At 46.4% G+C, this 23,558-nt stretch overlaps 1 pseudogene; it reads right to left on the bottom strand.

Annotated features, from left to right (window-relative positions):
* Positions 1 to 1,921: 1,921 nt before the first annotated feature.
* The window catches only part of LOC100725307 (interleukin-1 receptor-like 1), a 72,617-nt pseudogene continuing 50,980 nt past the window's right edge, over positions 1,922 to 23,558 (bottom strand).

The raw sequence follows: 23,558 nt of genomic DNA, 5'->3' as shown, positions 1-23,558 counted from the left end.
TCTAGCAGGTTTCGTGTGGATCTGTCCTGTGTGGACCTATTACTGCCCCATACAGTGGAGACAGGGAGACAGTGAAGTTTGAGGCGCTGGCATGAGAATTCAGGTGTCTGGCAGTTCTCTAACCTCACAATGACCTGCAGCTTGGAATCATGAGCAAGCCTTGCAGCTGATCAGGGGTCACCTTCTCAGTCCTCCCACCTTCCAGTCACAAAGGGCTCAGGAGAGTGGAAACTCGTCTGTGCCTGCTCCGGAGCAAGGAACTCAGTATTATGAAACCACAGACGAGACCATCACATATGCCATGTAATCACGTCCTTTGTAGCTGCTGTAGAAAGATGCCAGACTCAGCTTTATGCTTTCAAGCAGCTAATGTAAACAGGGAACTAAAATCAGTTTCAAAATTCCCTAGTCCATAAATCAAAACCACACCCATCACTTTAGTGAGGCAAGAGGGTCAGGTAAATGCATAACTGCTCCCAGTAATGAGAACAGAGAGAAGTTAGCTTTTGGAGGTCTTCACAGAAAGAAGTCACAGACTATAACCAACATTATAATAGACACAGAGAGGTTTCTAAAGTAACTACAACTGTTGCTGCTTACTGGTATTTTTCCTGTGATTTGAATAATTCTATACTTGCATTAGCATAGAAATCCAAAGTGTTTAGTATTATTACAGTCATTTTACCTAAGGGAACCAAGCTTTGAAGACATTAAGGGATTCGTGACCACTGTCTTCATTGTGTTTCTTGTTGCTGAGACAAAATACCCAACACCCGAAGGTAGAGAGGAAAGGTTTATTTGGCTCACAGTTAGTAGAGGTTTCAGTCCATAGCTGGCTGGCTCCAGGGCAGGTGGCATGGCAGAGGGCATCGCAGAGGAGAAAGAGTTCATGGTGGGCAGAAGGCAGCAAGGCAGTAAGTGACAAGCAACAACCTTCTTCTGTCCTTGTGTTTTATCCAGGCTTACTCACTCACAACCAGGGTGGGCATCCTTAATCCCACCCAGAACTAGGTCAAGCCAATCAGTGGGCTGATTTAGTAATCACACAGCTTTGGTGCCTGCATCACACACGATAGATCCACCTCTGAGAAACCCCACCCTATGCCCACATGAGGCTTTGGGGAGACGTTTAGATACAAGCCATATCAGCCACATGGGTGGTGAATCAAAAAGAAATTCATAGATTGATTCCAAATTATATGATGAAAACCAGCCAAATATGCTCTGTCCTTTCCATTCCCCATTACTTGCCTCTTCAGTGTCTGTTAGTGACACATAAAAGCACAAAAGTCTGCCACTGAAGTCACATTTTGCAAATCATGATGCAGGGTGTCTAAATGTGAATCTGATGCCCACTTCATATGAAATTCTGTGCTTTGAATTCAACTTCAGCTGATGTTTCTTTCATCTGGCAACCCGAGCTGAGGCTGTGGATTAGGAATAGAGGGTCCCAGAAAGCAGAAAAGCTGTGGATACATCAGACAGCCCTCTGGAGGTGTGATTTCAGTCAGGATTCTGAAACAGGCACTGAAGATCAATGAATTCCAGGTCACCGTCTCTCTGTCACTCAGCTTTCTATATCAGTAAAATATGAACTCATTTAACTGATGCAGTGGTTCAACTAAGTAGGATCTTATTACCTGCTTGCAAACTTTGATGTGTAGCCTACATCCCTTTCAGGCTATTGGGATGCTGTGACCAAAGTGAGGGATCAAGGACCCCTGTCCCCAGGAATGAAGGTTCAAGTGGACACTCAGCCAGTGATACCCAGTGATACTCCTATGATACCCCTGTGGCCCTGAATTGTGTGCTGCCCTGCAGGCAGTGGCCAGAGGATGCCTGGCTACAAATTACCTTCATCCTGCCCACATATTTTGTCAAAAGCATTTTAATAAATTGCACAAATACTGTAACACATGAAATAGTCTCAAACTTTTTAATCAACATTTTCATTGAGAGGTGTACGATATAACAGTAGGGTAGAATTATTTATAATGACATAATTATTTATACTTAAGGCTTTTTCAGTTCCATCCAATGTAGCACAGCCATAAAATGGAACATTGTGAATATTTTTAAAATTTAAAAAATTCAATGACATGCCAATAATTTTTATTATGATTTTAGGTAGAAAACATAAAATTCACTCTCTGTTGCTGGTACAAAATATGTGACCTACAAAATTTAAAAGAGGAAAGGCTTATTTCGGCTCGGGGTTTCAGAAGTTGCAGCCAATGGTCAGTGGGCTCCGTTTGCATGACGCCTGTGGTGAAGCAGAATGCTCACAGTGGAAGGGCAGGGTGGGAGGAAACGTCACCTCATGGCAGAGGACAGCAAAGAGAAAGGAAGAGTCAGCATCAGGAAGGGAGCTAGGCCAGTGGAGGTGAGCCTACAGAACGTGTGCCACTGCGGGCTGCTTCTTACTACCGAAGGCTCTAAACGGTTCTGCATCACCGAGCCAGGCCAAGATACGCCCTTCAAAGGCCTGCCCTGCTGACCTGGCGCTTCCGATTAGGCCCCGGCTCCTAACACCCATCAGGCTACAAACTCCTCAATGATATTAGCACCCTCCAGGTATGAGCCTTGGGTAGGGGCTTTATATTTAAGCTGTGCCACACACTATGGTGTAATTCTATCTATATAAATGATTTTTAATTTTTTACTTAAAAAAAGACGCATTTTTTAAATTGAGATCATTTCTTGAAACAATGTAGCCCTCACCACTGAGCACTCAGAAGTGCTGCAGCAGGTAAATGGGGACGTAGCTCATCGGTAACGGCGTGGAGCTAGTGTGTGCTGGATCCTGGGCTCCACCTGCAACCGAAGGAGCATCACTGCTGTTCCTGCACCGGGAGGCCTCACCGGGAGCCTCTTTGCGGGGGTCTGCTTGGCGTTGGCATTTGGTACCTCACATGCTTCCAGAACTTGGAGTTCAGGGACTGCTTGTTGGCCACGAGGTCTTCCCTCCACTTGATGGTGCCCTGTGCCCGCATGAGGTGGCTGAGGGCGTCTTGAAGCCCTGCAGCCTGCAGTCCTCTGGGTTCAGCCTCTGCCTCCATCTCAATCAGAATCACCTTGGAGTCGCCCTGGATGAGGGCACAGTGCAGGGCCACCTCCTGCTTGTAGGCGAACTCCTTGCTGTGTGATGTGTGCGGCGTCAGGACAAATAGGTGCCGCCTGCTCTTTCGGATGCTGGACTCCACCGCAGTGGCCACATCTGCTCACAGGAGAAAGAGACTGAGATTTTATATCCCTGCTTGTTACACCTAATGCTTGGGTCATAAGTGTTCTCAACATTTAAAAAATCCTCTTGTTATAAACGGGTGTGCAATACCCATCACCTCTTGTTCAGGGAGTGGAAGTGAACCTGGGTAGAGAGCGTGTTTCTCTCTTCTCACCCATTTCCCACACACAAATGTCAGCCCCAGGACCTCTCTGCTCCTAGGTAGATCAGTCCTGAGACAGTCTTCCAGCTAGATGGGGATGTGGACCAGCTACCCTGAAACTTCCTGGTGGCTTTGAATGTGGGCTCCCAGGAATGTCCTTAGATTACTGCATCTTAGTGTGGATGTCTGCTTTTGTGCTGCAAAGAAGGTCCACATCTGAACTCTCAGATCAGAGATTCCAAACTCAGGAAGCATGGCCACCCCTTTCTTGAACAGATCATAGGTTCCAGGGAGGTCCTGGGTCCACTTCAGCCCCAACAATCTCTATTATAGGAGCTGGTTTGACCCAGACTAGAGAAAGCTGGAGGGAGCTCAGCTCTCAGGCCGAGTAACAGAGCATCAATACCCTGGTGATTCTGCCAGGTCTGGATGGACCTACGAAGCCGTGCCTGTCACCCCGTCTCACTGAGGCAGGCGGAAGTGTATTAAAGAAGGCCAGCCAGGACCAAGCAGCTAGAAAGCTTCTCACATAGCCACTGCTGCAGGCTGCAAGTGCTCACAGTCTGAGATGAGAAGATGAGGGTGAGGCTGTGTGGGGTGGAGACCGCTGGCCAGGACCCCACTCTGGATGGAGGCCGTGCAGAAGACAGGCACTGTGGGAACAGACAGGATGCAGGGCCAGCCTGGCCCTTTCCCTAGGGGACAGTGGAGGTTGGGAGTGTGCTTCTGAGTTTTGCTCTACCTGGGTGAAGGTGTGGTGGGGTCCGAGGACCAGCACCGAGGCAAGCGACATGAGACCAACCCAAGCTAGTGTGGTGCTGTGCAGGGAGGTCGGCACAGATCTGTGGGCAGGGAATGTCCAAGTAGCCGAGCGGGCTGGGGAGCAGAGTAACTTGAAGTTAGCTCCACGGGCTGAGAGTAAAGGGAGGAAGAGCTTGTGGCCAGCAGTGATGCACACTGTGGGCTCCTAGACCACTGGGGACCCCAAGGTGCCTGAGCACACTTGTGATGTGGGAATGGCACTAGAGGCTGTCACCTACTACCCTCTCCATGCAGGTGGTCACTGGGCACATGGGGAAGCCAGGAAGCCCCTGAGAAGAACAGGACTGCGTCCTCTTGAACCGTACATGTTCAGGTCTCCAGAGCCTTTACCAGGCGGTTAGCACTACCAGATCTTCCAGAAGGAACCAAACTCAACTATGCGTGTGTCTTTCCTACAACAGGGATTTAACATCGGCTTGCAATGCTAAACACAATGTTGAGTGATCTGTTCACACTCTCTGGGTCCCTTTCACATCCCAAATGTTTCCCGATCTTTGAAGAATTAAAGAAGGGTTCAAAGGGAGAGTTAAAAGTTCCTTGACACAAATATAGGAAGGGAAGACAAAAATAACTATTGAAATTGCTGGCATTAGGCCAAAATGTCAAAAGTACCTGACATCGGCTCAAAGTATTAAGAAACAGCAGCCACAGCTCTTCTTATTCTGCTGAGAATACGTTGGTAAAGATTTCCTCCATACAAGGAGAATGAAGGCACTCCGAGTGCATTACTTTTTTAGCTAGTGCCCGTGACTATTATAACCCAATTCTTCACATGTTCGGTCCTCTTTCAAATCTCCTGAAGACAGTGACGGGTCACAGACATCCTTGGGGAGACAGAGGAAACAAAACGGGGCCGTGCCCTGTTCTGCAAGATTGAGGGTGCCTGGCTCTCACACTGCTCTAAACTTGTCCAGTGGCCCACATTCCTGAGAGGATCAATGACAGAGGAGAAGCACTTCTCACAGGGCCATTTTAAAGCTCCGATGTGAGGTCTCATTTGTCAACATAATTCCTTTTCTATTGCAGGACTAAGATCCATTTAGCCTCAGGCTTTCACTGGGGCTGGGGTGGGGGCTTCTGCCTCTGACTGTGTGGGGAGCTTTACCTTCTCCAGGGAGCAGATCTCTCCCGTAAATGCATAAGCTGTATCCACATTTATTTTCAAGAACACTGGGCAGCATCTCGTGGACAAAGTACTCCATAGAGCTGGGTCCCTCGGAACCGCCTGTGTAGTCCCTCGGATATACGACATAAGCATCATAGAGCTTTCCATCTGGGACAAAACCAAAAAGGACAATTTTAGTGTCCAGTCCTAAAGACTTCCGCTTGAAGCTTAGCAGTCTTTCCTCACCAAGTCACGTGGCGTTGGTGAATGTACCTATTGCCCTCAAATATTCTGGAGGCAGAGGATGGAGAAAACCTACCACCCCAAAATGTGATCGGGCAATGGCAATCTTAGTCCCAAAGCCCTCTCTGCTTGCACTGCCTCAGACTGAGTGACAGCAAACAGACCAGAGCTTGTCCAGGGTAGATTAAGCTGTGTGGCCAGGCTTGGTCGTGGTGAACCTATCACTGAGCATCTGTAGCAATGGACAGGGTTCTGGATCTGTGCCTGGTAGGGCACGGTGTCATCTCTCACTTTCTCTGGACATTTGAACCCATGACCTTCAGGGGATGCATTCTGAGACAGGTAGCCGATGCCTGACACCACAGACAGTAGCAGTTCCTTGGTAGTAGGTAACATGTTGTTCACTTACAATAAAGCGTAACTCATGGATCAGGCACAGTAAGAGTTTAACGACAATAATTTAAAGTAGGAAAATCATAACAATCGGCTGTCACAAAGTCACCATCGGCTCAAAGTATTAAGAAACAGCAGCCACAGCTCTTCTTATTCTGCTAAGAATACGTTGGTAAAGATTTCCTCCTGCACCTGGGGGCCCCAATGAGGTAAAGTAAGGATTACTTGAACAGGAGCACTGCGACTTCACAGCCACCCATCTGATAACCAAGACACTGAGGTACAGGCAGCCAGCGAGGACAGCCTGGATATGATGGGTTGTCACGGGTGGGGCGGAGTGGGGCCTTGTGAGATGTCCTCATGGCACACAGAAAGGCGTGCACTTCATAACTTGCGTTTTATGTTTCCTGAATTTTCCAGGAGTGTTTTGGGTTTTAGTTAGCTTTGGATAACTGAAACCATAGGAATGGGAGCCAAGGGTGAAAGGTGGGGACCACTACATGTCCCTGGAAGAAGGAAGTACTAAAGGCTGACCATGCCAAGGGAGGAGGTCGCTGAAGGTCTCAGAATCCCATAACTAACACTTAGGTAATAGTCACGTGGGCCGTGCACTGAGCTCCAGCGTGTGCTTGCTCCTAAGTGAAGCCCAGTGTCCACCTCAGCATGCAGAGCCATCCTGCTTCCTGTGGGGACTCTTACTGAGTGGGGGCTTCATACACCTGTGTCACATCCTCACATCTGGAAAACAGGACCAATTCTGTGACTTTTATTTCATCAAGCTTTACCAGCACACATTTCCCTAAATATAGAAACGTCACTGGGCTTGAGAAAAATCCATCGTGGAGTTGGTACCAGCACCAGGCTATGGGGCAGGAAGGTGGAGCTGTAGAGGTGACGCTCAGAGCTGCGGGACCCACAGAGCTGTTTGGAAAACAGTCTCTGAGAAGACTCAGAAGCCTCACTGAAAACCACAGAGAACAGAAATGGAGACCGAGTGGACAGCATGGTGATTAGGAGTTTAATGAGATAGTAATCCATAGGCATTTTTGAGGAAACCCTTGAAATTGACCATTTACCGTTCCGTGTTTTGTAAGGTCTGGCTATGTCTCTCCAGAGTAGAGTCAGATCAATCCAGAACACTTTCCGGGCTATCACCACAATACTATCACCACAGGGAAAGCAGAGCACTACATCCTGCAGCTATGTAGTAGATGTTTCCACGAAAAGACGGTGGCAAGGAGAACAATAACTATCAGTGCTATTCAGATGAGATGAAGTGGGTAAAGGCAGGGGTGCTAGCCTCCCCTGGGCGTGTGGGATTCACACCTAAGAGCTGCACCTGGAATATTCAGAGCTCCTTTAATAATGGGTAAATGGATGCTTCTTGAGCCCCACTCCATACAAAGCACCGGTTTAGGCATCAGTGCATTCTCAAGAGCCAAGGGGCAGAGCCACCTAACTAAAACAAGAGGCAAAGCTGTGGTTTCAGCTGATGGAGGCTTTTAGGTGAACTCGCCCCACGTTGGGCTGGGAAAGGAGGTCCTAGCAGGGACCAGGCCAAAAAGGAAGATGTGAGCAGAAGTGTGGACATGCTAATGCATTTGCTAAGGAACCCAAGTGTCCCATGGGGGCACTGGTAAAAGATGGGATTACGAAATGGGTCAGGGTTAGATGCAACTGGACTTAAACTCCCTGTTAAGCTTTTGCTCTACTGAGAAGGTCACAGGAGCTAAGAGAGAGTATCAGTTTGACCACTGACAGTGAAAGAGTTTTTCAGGCGAGCTGAAGCTGACAGTAGTGGAAGGCTGGTTTCTGTGGAGACAGATTGCAGGGGTTCAGCATAGAATGTGGTGCAACATTTGGGGATACAAGATGAGGAGAACTTGGAGTCCTGTGATAACGCAGAGTGTTTGCTGGAAGACTAAGGAGCATGGTCCTTAGGTCTTGCATGGTTCTGCAGGTCTGGGGGACACCCTACAGCTGAGGTGGGTGTCAGACCCAAGGCAGAAACCACAGCTGGTGAGTCTATGCAGTGCATTGGGTGGGATGTCGGTCTCTGGTTCCAGCCCTGCACCAAGCCCTTCCTCCCTGATGCCGGACCTCATGGGGCCATCACTGAAGGGCCCCACACACTCCTGGCCTCAGCAAAGGTGCATGCAGCACAGTTCACATCTCAAACTGATGCACAGAAGTCAGGTGGTAGGAACTGTGGTCATTCATAGTACCCCCGGCTGTTTTAAGCTCACTTTGCTCTTAGAATGGTTGCCCTTCTCATCTTAGAAAAGATCCTGCTCAAAGATAAACATGAGCAGAACCACAAGTGAGGTTTGGTGTTTGGTTCTTGTTCATTTTAGTTCTAATTTCCATGTGTTGGGTCTCAGATGTGACAACAAAATCACTGTCCAGTGTTCATGCATTCTTCTACCGTTCCCAGGGGTCCATCAGCTGTCTGAGCACCCAGCACTATGAAATCAGGGATGAGCAAGGTGAAGTGGTCCCAAGTTGGCAGAAGGAACTGAAAATTGCGGGGAGCCTACTGTTTCAATGGCAAGCTTTCTAATCACTGCAATGGGCTGTGTAAATAAACTCCTGCCTGGATATATGCAAGGGCTGTGCCTTCCTGGGGAGGGTCTGATGCCTCGGTGAGAGAAAGAAAGTGGTTCAATATGTTGAAAAAATCCTGAAGTTCAATATTTGCCTACGTGTTAATGATCTCATACACCTCTAGGCTTTTCTTGTGCATGGTATTGAATCGCTAACTGGTTCTTGTGTTGGTAAATGAATGGGCTGGTATGCAGGAATCTGGACTTCAGCTGTGGTCCACAGCAAGGGACTCAGCTCTCTTCGCCTTCCTTCTCTTATCTCCAAAATTAGAGACCGTCGTCATCCTTCATTCTTGGAGTGCTGAGAAATTTAGATGTAAAATAATTAAGGTCCAGGACATAGAAAATAATGTGTATGTGTGTGTCCTACTATTATTATGAGCTTTGTTTATTTAATCATTTAAAGATAAACTCTTTGTTTTTCTTATATAGAGTCAAGAAACCCTGTCATTTCAGATATAAAAGAGTCCACTATGACAATTCAATAGCAGCACAGATAGTTTTTGTTTAATTTACAGTTGTCGAAATAGTGCACCTGTGTTAACGTGAAGAAAAGCAGTTGAAATACAAATAACCTAGAAAGTATAAAAATCACACACAGGGAAAGCACAATTGTGGTGCCCAGGCGACAAGAGATGGCTCATAAATGATCATGTAAGCATGGTGCAAAGGGAGGCAGGAAGGAGCTGTGTGTGGAGGGTACAGTGGATACAGGGCTTCCCTCTGCCTGAGGTCCCACCCCCACGCCATGACCCCTGGCATGGTCCACAGTCACCCTGGTAACACAGCTATCGTCAGCCCAAGCCCAGTGTCCTGCTGAATTCATCTGTGTGTTTTCTATGACCTTACAAATCAGGGGTCAGGATCCACATTAAAACAAGAAAAAAAGGCAAAGCCCAGCTCAGGCAGAGACCTCCCATGACAACTCCAATCCTTTGAGCCCCTGTCTGTCTGTCCGACACTCACATGTGGGTATGAGCTCAGAGCTCATCTCCTTTCTTGGCTACTTGACAAATCCTGAGTGATTTCTGCATAGCTGCACTGCCCCTCTTGGAGTGTGAAAACACCCTATCCTTCTCCCTCCGCTTTGTATGGGGCCAAACCCTTCATCTGACAGACAGAAAGAGTTTGCTTGGAAACCCAAAGAACAAGCGAACACACAGACAAGAGGCCAGTGTCATCAGGAACTGGGCTGGGACATCAGGACGAGAGATCAGGGGTCCCCACAAGGAGCCATGCAGAACTGATGTCCAGTGGCACTGTTGGGGTCCAGGACAAGGAGAAGCACAAGGACTCCCAAAGAGCTCTCTTCCTGGTTTGAGCTCTCTGTAGACAACTTGTCTTCCCTTGGTTCCCTATGGCCAGGATGGGGAGGGGTGGCCAAGGAAGCAGCTGGAGTGTGAGAGGAGTTCAAGAAGCAGGAGGAGGAGGAAGAGGAAGGTGAGGAGGAGGAAGAGAAGGAGAAAGAGGAGGAGGAGGTGGAGGAAGAGGAGGGAGAGGAAGACAAGGAGGAAGAGGAGGAGGAGGAGAAGAAAGTAGATCTTCCAAAAGGCCAGAACACAAATAGCACCTCTAAAAGGAGGATCGCACTGTGTGTGACAGGTCATTTGCAGGGTCTCTGTCCTCTGAGAAGCATCTTGGCTTACAGTGGATACTGCAAACTTGGGCGACCAGCGTCTCACTAACACTCCTTACTTGGCTTTTTCTTTATCAGCCTCACAGCGCGCTGTCTCAACCCATCCAAATTCAAAGCCAGACAGCTGTATTCCAGGGACAAATCTTCTTCCTTCACTTCAGTTATTTTCAACACGGCCCTGAGACAGGGCATATTATTGCTGGAATTGAGAAGGCAGCTTGTCAGGGGTGTGTGTGTGTGTCAGAGAGAGAGAGAGAGAGAGTCTGGGGATCACACCATGCACTGCTTGTCACAGAGCCCCTTTTACTTGTCATTTTTTAAATTTTGAGACAGAGTCTCATTAAGTCATTCAGGAAGAACTGAAATCTGCAGTCCTCCTGCCTCAGCCTCCCAGTGCTGGGACCACAGATGTGCACAACCATGCCTGGCATCTTGTTACACTGAATGCTTCCTTTGTAGGTGCCCATTGTCAGGAAGGGAAGGAGAGTGCTTTGCCTTCACACAAAAATACCTTTGAATTTCCCCTTGCTCCTCTTGAAATCTTGCTACCCCCATGTCGTTGACATTAGTCCCGTTCACCTGCCACAGGAGGAACATGAAGAACTGCGGCCGTGTCCCAAAGCAGGCCACACAGGTGATGTTCACTGCCTCCCCTGGGTGAGAAGCAAACAAATCCACCAATCAGAGTAAATTCTACCAGCAGTGTTTCATTTCAGTCAAGGAGTCTATGATGGCCTGACTGCCCGCAGGTCTTCCCATCAGCTCTCAGGGCTCTAGCTCCTTCCTTCCTGCCCTCTCCCGGTGTCTCTCTCTGCCTTCACCCCAGCTCAGTGTGCAGCTTGGCTCCCACCACTCACCACTCACTCACCTCCAGGAAACCGAAAGGCGGGGACTTTTCCATGGCCAGAAACTGAGTTAGTTTCACCTGATCCCCTCCACACTTTTGTGCTCAACTGCATTCTCCTCCCCTCTCCATGAGCTCTCTTGCTTTTGCTCAGCCCAGCCCCTCATCCAGGACCCCCATGTCCAGAAACAGTGCTCTCCATGGTGCAACCCCACTCCTGGAACCTGAGACCTCCTCCTTTAGAACTGAAAGTGTCAGGGCTTTTGTCAGCCATGGCCCTGCATTTGGACAACCCTCCCTGAGCCCCAGCCCCATCGTGAGTGATATGAGGAACTCTTCTGGGAGGGGAGGAAGAAATGATCGCAGCACTTGGGTTGCAGAATGACGCCAGAGAGACGAACACAGAGGCTTGGGAGGCCGAGGGAGAGAATACAGAGCATGATGGTCACATTTTGCGTGGAAATATTGTGCAGGTCTTGAGGGAAGAAGGGTGCCCTGAGCCTGCTCTGGGGAAGGGAAGGAGAGCGGTGTAGGGAGCAGCACGTGACAGGTAACAGTCTGGGGGATGGGAAGGAGGAGAGCTAGGACAAGGTTTGAAGAATCAGGAAAAGCCCTGCTCTTGGTTGCAACAGAGTGTGGGCCTTGATGGCTGCAGCCAAGCCTGGGGGGCAAGGAGGACCAGGGCTCATGATGCTGCTTCTGCTGCTGACACCTCTGGATCCTATCCATTCCTAATGAATGCCTAGAAAGGCAGGATAGAAGAGCCAGGAAGTCTCTTTGCATGTTTCCCCTAACGTTGGATGTCTCCTTGGACACCTCTGAGCCTGACTTTTCTCAAAATCACAGTGTGAATGGTGCGTGTCTCCAGGGTAGAGGTCAGAACAAAACACAATGCAAACACAAAGCAACGTGAACTGTAAAATGCGATGCAGCTGTCAGTCCCGAATGCTGCTGGGACGTGGTTCAAACAGTCACACGTGGCTGGGGCATGTCACTGTCCTCCATGGGCTCACTCGGGGACCCCTCACATCCAGTGTTCACAGCATTCTTTCGCAATTCTCTTACCCATCTCCACTTCCTTTGTTTCGTTCTGCGAAGGCGCTGTGATCACTGGAAACATAGATGTCCCTGGCCTATCTAAAAATTAAAAACAGGAGGTGAATGTAAGTATTAAGGGAGCACTGGGTAGTATGAAGCATGAAGTTTGTCCTTTCACGGTTTTGCATCTTATTTTATAGCGATGCTCTCAATTTTTTCTGGTCAGTGCAAGTAAGCTCATATATGCAGGAAACAAACAGAATGCCTCAGTTGTAAATAAAGACCAAAATGTACATATAGATATTGTGAAATAGGAAGAAAATGCTCCAGTGCACAAGGGGATGAGGGAGGGAGAGAGAAGAAAGGAATAACAAAAAAATGAGAGAAGAGGAGCAAAAATGAAAATAAAGCTTTTGTAACTGAGAAGTTGAAAAGAGGGTGGGCAAACGGGAGAGAAAAGAATCAAGATATATCCTGTAAGGTACAAATTCCCTAGGATGATCATGAGCATTATGGATACCTAACACTTACCAATAAACTTAATTTTTAAAATGTATAATATTTATCATACTACTTGTGATACACTATGATGCTTTCTCTTCTCTTTAGTGTCATGACAACAAATGCTGGCCTGAAACATTATTGTGTGGCCTGGCTTCTTCACTGGCATCAACAGTCCATGCCCTGTATATCTGATGCATTCATTCATCTACGTCTGTTAACTCTTTCCCCTAAACAAGGTCTTTAAAAATTTTAAATATATTTGAAAAAAATGGTTTTCAGAATTAAGCAGCCCACTTCAGGTCCCTGGGCAGGCCAAAAGCACTGCACCCCAGGGCTGAAAATCATGGCGCCTTGTTTTTATCACCCTCATCTGCATCCTCCACAACTTCATGGTGCACATTTGCAGACTCAGCCAACTAAGGGTAGAAGGTGTTGGGAAAGAAGCTTGCTCCCGCCCAGCTCAAGTGCTGACTGCTTTCTTGTCAGTACTCCTCACACAAAGCAGCATAACCACCATGTAACACGGTGCTTAGGTGTGGTATGGACCGTAAGTCACTTAGGGATGGCACAGACTGACAGTGTGGGTGGGTTTTATGCAGACACAGTGCCCTTTGGCATGAAGGCTTGAGCGTGTAATGGTTTGGGGATATGAAGAGCCTTGGGACAGTTACAAAGGGACAGTTAAAAAGCCATTCAAGACAGTGCATGCCATTAGCATTCAGATGGCTTCATCTTGGGAAAAAAAAAAAAGTCAGAAAAAGACATAGGTGTGGTTTGGGATCAGCGGTCTCCCTTCAAATTTCTAAAACCTGACTAGGGCAATCAGCAAATGTCCCTGTGATCAGGACTAACAGGGCGGAGGGTCTGGGGCAGGGCACTCAGTGCCATCTTTGTTCCAGTGTCTGATTGTGTTGCAGGTCCCAGCTCACCTTTAACAACCAGCGACATGGTGGCTGTCACATTATAGTGGACTCCGTTCTCATTGTGTGTAAATCTACACGTGTAATCACCTTCGTCATCAGGTCCCAAGTTATGGATAAACAAATGCGACGTGTGTACCGTGTACCTTGGTCCTTGAAGAGCTTTACAGTTCTGCAACAACAAAAAAATCCCCTCACTGTTGGGTCATTCTTTTTTTGTATCTATTTTAACTGGTATCTCCAGCCCTCCCAAATGTCCTGGTACCTTAAACCACTGAAAAGGTGCGGTCCAATTGTAGGGGTACATGTTGGGACAATATATTCTGGGATTTTTTTCTGATACAGTGACTGTAGCGTACTTCACATCATCTGGAATGTGGCAATCTGTGGACCTTTTAGAGATGGTGACATTCACATAGCCAGTCATATTCCTGCTGGGACTATTAAGATAAGCTAATTAGAAAGAGTTTATTTAGCACTGTAAAACAGCTTCACCCCACTCTAGCTTTTGCTCAGTGTGGCTTTTCTTCTTAAGCCAACCATATGCAGTGGTTCTTTTCTTACTGAAAATAATTGCTCAAATCTAGATTTTAAAATACTTTTTGTTATGCTTGAGATAAAGCCAAGCCCCTCTGCAGGCCCTAAAACATGAATCCTTAGCCATTTCTTCAAGAGCTATATCTGCTGTAATGGTCCGATCAAGTATCATAGCTATTAAGGTCCTAAAAGACTCTTCCACTCCGATGGGCTTACAAACTCAACCTTCCACAAAGGAATAGAGGAGGAGGCAGGGTTCAGCCAGCTGAGATCTCCCTACACACACTGAGGATAGGCACAAAGATTAAGGTGACTCCCGGATTGTACCTTCTGATGACACAAGTATAAACTCCAGAGTCTTCCACTTTGGCAGGGAGAAACTTCAACATCCCCTGTGAGGCAAAGACTCTGTTACTACTCTGGGTGGGGATGCTTCGGTTTGTTTTCGGGTAATACCATTCCCTGGGGAGAAGGGAACTTCTGCCAACCGGACAGTTCACAATCAAAGCTTCGTTTTCCAGGCTCGGTGATGATGAGGACACTGCAAATGAAACACACAGACGGCCCTTAAATGATCACGTGTGAAGGTCACAATTGTGGTCCTCTTGACGTTTCCATCTAAAATTCAATTTTAAAATGAATTATATGTTGTGGCATTTGAAGAAAGGCTAAGTACATGATTAAGATCTTTTATGAAAGGCTTTATCAGGGACCATAGATGAATAAATTAATGGGGAGCTAAACCTCTCACACTGCTTCATGGACAAGCATCCCTGTCTACCTAAACAAAGTATGTGTCAGTCAATAAATGCCTAGGACACCTGTCACCTGCAGGCATTGAGCTAAATTCTAGCTTATTTGAGTATTGGGAAACTGTTACTTGTTTATTATGGAAAATTTCTTCTTTTCAGACCTGTGATAAAGAATAACTGCTGAGCAAAAATACTGTTTTTCCAAATGATAATTCAGCTGCAACAATCAGAAGCAAGTGGTTTAAAACAAGTGCTCTTGGAATTCAATTTTTAAAATAGTGGCTGTAGAACTATGCTTGTTACCTTTCGCTGCTGTGAAATATATGGGCATGGTTAGAATCACCAAGCACCAAAGCCCTCTGCTCAGTGCATCAGTCGAGAGCAAGCGTAGGTCACTCATTGTTGCGGCTGATCAGAGCAACTAATGACCCTGGAGTGCGACCCTCTCCGCTGCGGTAGACAATGTGTGGTGCTGAGCTGGAATGAGAGTTGGGGAGAAGAATCTGCGTCTCTAGGAAGGAATAAGTCACACAAAGTCACAAGCAAAATATTTATGTAGCCATGATTTTTACAGATTCAAGCTCTTCCAAGGAAAATAATCAATCAACACATGTTCAATAAGTACACATATATCCGACAGCAAATTTCAGACATGTATTTATTCCTACTGCTCTTTTGGACCGTATGACCCTTCCCGTGATCAGGCTATTTCATAATTCTGTTTTTTCAATCTCTTGAAAATGCATTCAAAGAGCCCCAATCAAGAGGAAAGAAAATGAATTATTATTTTAAAATATTAAAGTCATAAAGTTCAATAGCCCTTAGAAAATGCAGTCACATATAAAACACAGACCTCTGCCCAACACCGTAATCATCACAAAACAGCCAAGCAAAAAGAAAAACTAGAACTAAAGCATCAGACAAAACTTATCCAAAACTATCCCAAACTCTCAAATATTTGTTCCGGCCTCAGCTTGTCTCTGAGGATCACCAAAGGGTTTTGTAGCATAGTTGAAGTTCTGTGAATAATAATTAAATCATTTTTCAGTTTTCTTTCAGCGAAAGAATCAGTTCCTATATTTTTTATCTTAAAACATCAGGAGAGGGATGGAGCCAATATAGAAATCTAGATACACAGGAGAAAACACAGCCACCCTAAATATCTCCAAGAAAGCACATTTAATCACAGATTGCTCTCCTTATCACAGACTTCAGGTAAGAGATACTGCTTACTCCCAAATGAAGGGCTGCAGGGCCTCAGCAGTGCCAGCAACCAGGCTAAGAATAGATCTTGGCTCTCCTGGTTTCTACTGTGCTGCAGGCTGTCTACAGAGGCAGCCTCTCTTTTATTTTAAACACTCAAAGAAATCTGCCAAATATCTACTAAAGATGGGTATTGATTTACTAAATTAGGTCACATATATATTGGTTTGGTCTGATGGTTTTAAAAATAAAGTATCAGTTGGAATGTTAATGTAATAATCATGAAATTCCCTTTCTTTTCTTTTTTTTAAGAATGGAAAAGCTTTATCAAGAGAAAGAAAACTTCTGTCTGAGAAGGGCAGGAGGAGGCCTGGAAAGTGGGCTCCCTAATCAGAAAATTCTGCAGAAGCACTTGACCAAGTCCAGATGTTGTGAAATAATTCAACCATCCATTGGATAGTTAATTTTTCATTAAAAGTATAATACTTTTAATTCTAAAATAACAAAAAGTATAATAAAGTAAAATTCTGCATGTTACCTATCATTAGGGTCATTCACAGTTTACAGAATAAAGTGAAAACCCAGGGCGAGATTGGTTAACTAAATTGACCTTGCTCATCTACTTGTGATAAGTCAGTGTAAAGCCAGATTTTGCCAGTTAAAGCTGGACTTTCTGAAACTCAAAGCCAAAGTGGGTTTTATTCCCTCAGTATCAACTGAAAATAAGATAAACCACAGTGAGAAAACTTTCCTTCTTATAACTGAGTCTGAGATGTTAGAGAAAGTAAGTTGGTCTACTGTACTGTACACCTCTTCTTAAAAAAAAAACTAGAACCTTCTTACCTCTAACTCTTCCAACACCATCTGACACAGAACATGACAGTGGGTGGAACCCTGAAATGTGAAAGCACGAGCTCATAATAAACAAATCAAGCAAGAGATTGAAACAGCCATGCATTTCTGCAAGCAAATCAGAATGCGTCCAGTGTCTGGCTGTGTTTTAGGCTTTCTTATGACCACTCTACATTTTCAAAATTGATCTACTAAAGTCCACCTTGACTCTTGTTTTATTTTTTACTCATTGCTGAGACAAAATATTTGATGAACAAAGTCGGGGAACGAAAGGTTTATTTCTTACAGTTTTTGGAGGTTTCAGTCTGTACTCAGTTGGCTCCAAAGCAGGATGGCATGGAGGGGCCCCAGTTCACAGCTGCTGCAAACAGCAAGGAGGAAACAAGTAAAAGAGTGAGACACACCTTCTTCCTGCCATTACATCACATCCTGGCTCCACCCCTAGACCAGTGTAGCATTCACACCCCAATCCAAGTGCTAGACAATGAACCAATCACAAATTCACAATGCAAATGCATGAGGTCTGGGGGCCACCCACATAAACCATGACGTTCCACCCCTGACTCCCAGCACTCATGTACATCCTTTATACAAAAGACATTAGTCCATCTCCAAGAGTTTCCATGTCCTAATAGCGTCAGCATTACTGGAAAGTCAAAGTCCCAAGTCTCCTCCAAGATCTGTGGCAAACTCTTAACTGTAACCCTCTGTACAAATGAAACAAGGTTAAACATTTCTGAAATGCAAAGTACAAGGTTAATATTACCATTCCAAAAGTTACAAGCAGGGGAATTTAAAGCATTGGAAACAAAGCAAGTCCAACATCCAGGAGGGTGAACAGTAAGTCCTAGAGTTTCATGCTCAGCATTTGAAGCAATCTGGTTGCAAGCTCCAAAAGGCTTGGCTGATTCCATCCTCATGGCACTTCAGCTCCTGCAGCTTTTCTCTTAAATCCTCTCTGATCAGGCCTCAATGAATGGGGCAGACAGTGGAATGAGGGAATAAGGTAGACAAATCATAGCAGTAAAGTGGAGTAGCAGACATGAGACAGAGACGATCTTGAAGACCTAAAAAGCCTTCATCATCCTGTAATGATTTGATTAGTTCTATAATATGCAGTATGTATTTAATGTGCGTGAACCTGGAGACAACTATTTGGAAGAAACTAGAGACAATTAGATAAACAGTGAAGATCTCCAGTGGACTTGTTTTGAAATCTGTATTCCTTTAAACTGTTTCTTTTCAAACTGTTTTGTTCTGTTTTGATATGTTTAATCTTACCCTCTTTAAGATAAAATACAAGTGTGTAGGACTGATAACCATATTACTAAGTTTTTGTTAGATCATTGAGCAGAACTGTTGGCAGTTTCACTATTTGAATGTCACTTTACATACTTTAATTTTGTAACCTGAATAACTATTTCTAAGATGACAATATGTAACTTATCAACTGGTGATTTCTTACTGTTTATTTTTCTGTAATTCTGTATTATTTCTACCCTTTTTTCCCTCCATGTACTTTTTTGTTTCCTCTTTAAATAAATTTTTTTTCTAAAATAAATAAGTAAATAAATAAAAATAAATCCTCTCTGCCCACTTTTTGCAGCTTTGCTTGGATCATCCATGTTCTTAGCTTTTCCAAACTTCTGGAGTCTCCATTGCACCTTTGGCTTCACCTTTACATCTTACAAATTGCTTTCTCAGGGGCGCATTGGTTGGCCTTCCAGGCCCTTTGCAATTGAAGTGAAAGCCAGCCATCATATGTTCATAATTTGTACATTTTCCTTACACCTAAAATCAGCACTTTTTGGATGCCACCAATGTCAGCTGAAGCAGTAGCCAGGCTTTTCTGTCTCCACTGTGAGGGTCAAATGCCTGGATCATTGGGCTCTGTGAACCTGTTTGTGAAGAAAAGCTTTTCTATGTTGCTGCCATTCTGGAACCTCATGTGGCCTCTGGAGCATGCTGGAGCATGGCGTTCTGTAGCTTTTCCATCTGAGCAAATTCTTTCACTTTTGCCCACTTCCTGGAATGCCCCGGGGCCATCTTTCTTATCTCTCTGTTTCTCCTCAGGAATCAGAGTCTTAATTCTGTCTTTACAATCCACAGCATTCCTGGAATTTTCCTTCTGGCCAAATGCACAGTATTACAAGTTACCCTGCAGGGCTCTTTGCTCTTGATTTGCAACATAAAGCTGGCTAAAAGCCCCCAACAATAACCATGCCACAGCCTCAATATTCTATTGCTTTGAAATTTCCTTTTCTAGACTAATCAATCCATTGCCCTTTGTGTCAGTCTCAGGCAAAGTCTCTAGGCATGAGCAAAATGCAGACAAACTTTCTGCCAAGGCATAACACACATCATGGGGAGTCCAACAACCAATGCAATCCTTCTTACCAGCAGAAACCTCTCAAGCCTGGTCTTTACCATGAGGCTTTCTATCAGCATTCTGGTCTCCTGAGCTCTGACCAGAATCTCCACTACAGAACAGCCTAAGCTGCTCCAGCTCTATGCATCCAGGCAACATGTCTGAACTTTTCCAAACTCTGCCCACAAGCCATTTCCAAAGCCTCTCCAAAAACATAGTCAGGTATAGTCACAGCAAACAACCCCAGTCCTCAGTACCAAATTCTGTCTTAGTTACTTTTTACTCTTTGCTGAGACAAAATACCTGATTGTCCGGAGCCGCTTCCGTCCCGCGGAATGAGGCACACGAACACTTAGCCTCTGCAAGCACCTTTATTGACTGGGCAGCAACCTCAATACATGTCCGTCCTCGACGGCTTCTTCTGTGTTGTGCGTCGGGCACTTCCTATACTTGGGCTTATATAGCTAATGTTATCCAATCATGGGATTACACATGGGGACAGGCGATTGGGCGGCAACAAGGAAGCAATCAATCATTACCATATATGGCGGGGACAGTAAGGCGAGCAAGAACCAGGAAGCAGGATGTGTGTGCCATCTTGGGCACACGATGGGCGGGGGAGCAGCAAGGCGGTAGGCAGGTGCCATCTTATGAATATGCTCTCATGAATAACATGGCCGGCTCCCAACATCTCCCCTTTGTTATTTACAAGGAAGGACAGCGAGACTTTCCAAGTGACTACAGAGGTCTGTACCCCGCTGTGCATGGCTCTGAGGTCATCCCCCGGCACAGGTTGGCCACCCCCGCATCGGAAGGGACCTCCAAGCCTCATCCTTTTGCGCAGGGCTAGGATAATTCGGATGAAACCTAGATGCATACAGACATATAGCCTGACATCTCTCTTCAAAAACCCCAAGAGTAGAATGTCATGCAGTACCATCTGGTCTCGCACCTTGGTGCCTCTTGCTGTCTTAATGGAATGGGGCCTGTCTTAGGTTGAGCAAGGTGGGGCACCTTGATCTTACCCGTCTTCGGCTCGCCCATTCAGCATCCTTATAACTGATGCTCTGCAACATGAAGGAGATAATGCAGCCGCCCGACCACCAGATGGGCCAGCCTCCGCCAGCTGCATAGCCGCCATGGCTGTAAATCTGACTTGTTGTTGAGTCTGCATCAAACGATCAAGCAAGCATTTAACAACCACTAATCCAACCAGGATAGCAACAGCAATAAAAATCCAGGTAGTCAAATTGGGCCAGGAGAACCAAGAGGTGACATGATTCCATAAACCTTTTAGAACATCACTCAGGGTAGACAAATCAAATCTAACCGGGTTCAACTGAATTTTTTCTATTTCGTCTAATTCCTGACTAACAATCATTGACAGGTTGTGAAATTTTGGCAAATAAGTGTCCTGCAGCCATTTAGTCATAGTCTTTGTAGTTTCAGTCAGGTTGGTGCGAACAGGGGTGACGCAGACCCGGAAAGGCAGCCACCTCTGATCACAGAGTTGAGTGGCAACCTGCCACAGTGCATCAATCTCCTGCCCGATGAGCTGGATCTCTTCTTGTAGCCAAAGTATAGCCTGGCTGTTAAGCTCAATCTGTTGCCTTTGAGCCTTGATGGTCTCTCGTGTGGCATTGCTCAGCCAATTGACTGCATCCATGGTCAGCGCGAGCTGCTCGGAGGTCCATGCCTGCAAAACAGCCTGTCCCACTGCAGGAACAAACAGAGAAGAGACCACCCCCGCTGCCTGCCACAACCAATCTTTTATCCCTCTTTTAGTTCTGGTTGGTAAGGAAGAGAGCGAGATCTGCTGTGAGACCGGTCCGACCCAGTCCTGGGCTTGCACGGGAATCCAAAGATCAGGGAGAGAACAGCATAGGCTGCTCATTTTTTTTTTTTTGTCTTTTTCGTTTTTATCAGTACCAGGGATCAAACTCACGACTGCCTGCTTGTAAGGCAGGTGCTTATGCCGCTGAGCTAAATCCCCAGCCCCTTCCTGTCCCTCTTAGTGACGGCAGGCAGAAGAGGTATTTCCTTACAATTTGATTCCCAGGCCTTTACCGGGGGTATCAGCTTGCTCCCCACAATACTCGTCGTTCCAAGCCTTCCAGTCCATAAATTGGCCTGGAGACAGGCATGCCTTTGCAAGCTGTGCCCAATCCGAGGGTGTCAAAGGGGTGGTTCCTATATTATCCAAAAGAGCCTGCGTAAAGGGGGCGTTGGGGCCGTAAGTGGAGACTGCCTCTTTTAACCCCTTAACCACTTTCATGTCCAGGGGCTGATAATAAGGCGCGCCGGCCTGGTCTTGAAAGACCGGATAGAAACCGGGGATGTCATATGAGGCAAGGCCCCTACGCAGGACGTCCCACAAGCGACCATGAAACGAGCGGTGTCCGGAGGACAGAAGTGTGGCAGGGAAGGGAGGGGGCGGCCCCCAGCCTCCAGGTGTGCTCATTTCCTGGGGTGGTTCCCAGGGAGGGGCCGATGGGGTTGGTCTCGTCCCGCCTGGGGTATGTACTTCCTGTATATCATTCTCCACTCTCTCGAGCTCTTCCTCTAAGCTCTCCATCAACCCTTCACACAAGGCTCCAGCAGGTTTATGAACTTTCTGCCCTGTATTGCGATGTGGGCCTATCTTAGTGTCAGTTTCCTCCTTTGGGCCCACCTTAGGGTCTTCCCCCTCTGAATCTGAATGGCTTGGTGAGCCAACCTCTGAGGCCTCCCTGGAGCTCTCCGAGCGCGCCTGCTCGAAAGCGTGGTGTGCCTCTTTGAGTCCCTGGGCTGCGCCTACCATACTTTTGGCTTTAAGACATGCCCAAACCATCTCCCAAATGGGGCGAACCATGGGGTCGACACCCATCCCTTGTTCCTCAGCAAACTGAATATCACATCCTAACTTCTCCCAGGAGGGTAAAGTGAGGGGTCCAGTGGGCAGAAACCATGGGGCCAAACCATCGATACATTCGAAAAACTGCAGCACCATTTGCTTATCTATCCTAATCCCTCACGCCCTAAGCAACAACCGCAGCGATAAGGCGAGGGGGCCGCAGTTAACATTGCCCATCTTAACAAAATTAAAGAGCCCCGAGGTGCAATAGCCAACAGAGGCTGCCCTTCTTTTTCGGGCAATGTCGATCCCCGCAAGGGGTCGACCAGTAGATCCCTTAAAGTGCGTCCACCAAGGGCCGGGTTAAGCCGCTGCTCACCCGCAGGTACATACCGTTTTTCAACACAGTCACAGGAGCCACAGAAGGCACGGGAATGGTTTCTTGTCCCCGTACGGGCCACCAGCTGTCCGGAGCCGCTTCCGTCCCGCGGAATGAGGCACACGAACACTTAGCCTCTGCAAGCACCTTTATTGACTGGGCAGCAACCTCAATACATGTCCGTCCTCGACGGCTTCTTCCGTGTTGTGCGTCGGGCACTTCCTATACTTGGGCTTATATAGCTAATGTTATCCAATCATGGGATTACACATGGGGACAGGCGATTGGGCGGCAACAAGGAAGCAATCAATCATTACCATATATGGCGGGGACAGTAAGGCGAGCAAGAACCAGGAAGCAGGATGTGTGTGCCATCTTGGGCACACGATGGGCGGGGGAGCAGCGAGGCGGTAGGCGGGTGCCATCTTATGAATATGCTCTCATGAATAACATGGCCGGCTCCCAACACCTGATCACGAAAGTTGGGGAAGGAAAGGTTTATTTCTTACAGTTTTTGGAGATTTCAATCCATACTCAGTTGGATCCAAGGCAGGGTGGCACGGCGAGGCCCCAGTTCACAGCTGCTGCAAACAGCAAGGAGGAAACAGGCAAAAGAGGGAGATACACCTTCTTCCTGCCATTACATCACATCCTGGCTCCACCCCGAAGCCAGCCCCCAACATAAATCATGACATCTCTTTTCCTTTGCTTCTGGTTTATAGTGTTGAAAACTTTTATGTGCCCACTTACAATCATTTATTTGAAATTGTCCTTGATAAATGTAAGTTAAATTAAATGCAACTTGTATGGCCCAAGTAATAGATAGCTGTGGGCAATTGGATAATGATCCTCAAATATTTTACAAATCAGACAGTTCCATGTGAGCTTGCTCCTCAGAGTAGCCCAGGTCACAGCTATGTACAAGTGTTAAAGCTGAAACATCCCTGAGCTTACTGTATGCCCTCTCAGAACCCAGGAAACTGCGATGCTAGACTTTCATAGTAAGGATGCTTGGGAACTCTCAGTAATTCTCACAAGAGCTATCAGGGAGCAGATTTCTTCATATTCAATGAGAGAGCACCTTTCTATCATTATTAAAAATTTTTTAACAAAAACTTCTCAAGAATGGAAAAAAATGAA

Source organism: Cavia porcellus, unplaced genomic scaffold (assembly GCF_034190915.1).
Source record: "Cavia porcellus strain 051 isolate PalLab524CR breed Dunkin Hartley unplaced genomic scaffold, mCavPor4.1 scaffold_18, whole genome shotgun sequence".
In the NCBI taxonomy this organism is placed as follows: Eukaryota; Metazoa; Chordata; class Mammalia; order Rodentia; family Caviidae; genus Cavia; species Cavia porcellus.
This window is presented reverse-complemented; position numbering and strand designations above follow the sequence as displayed.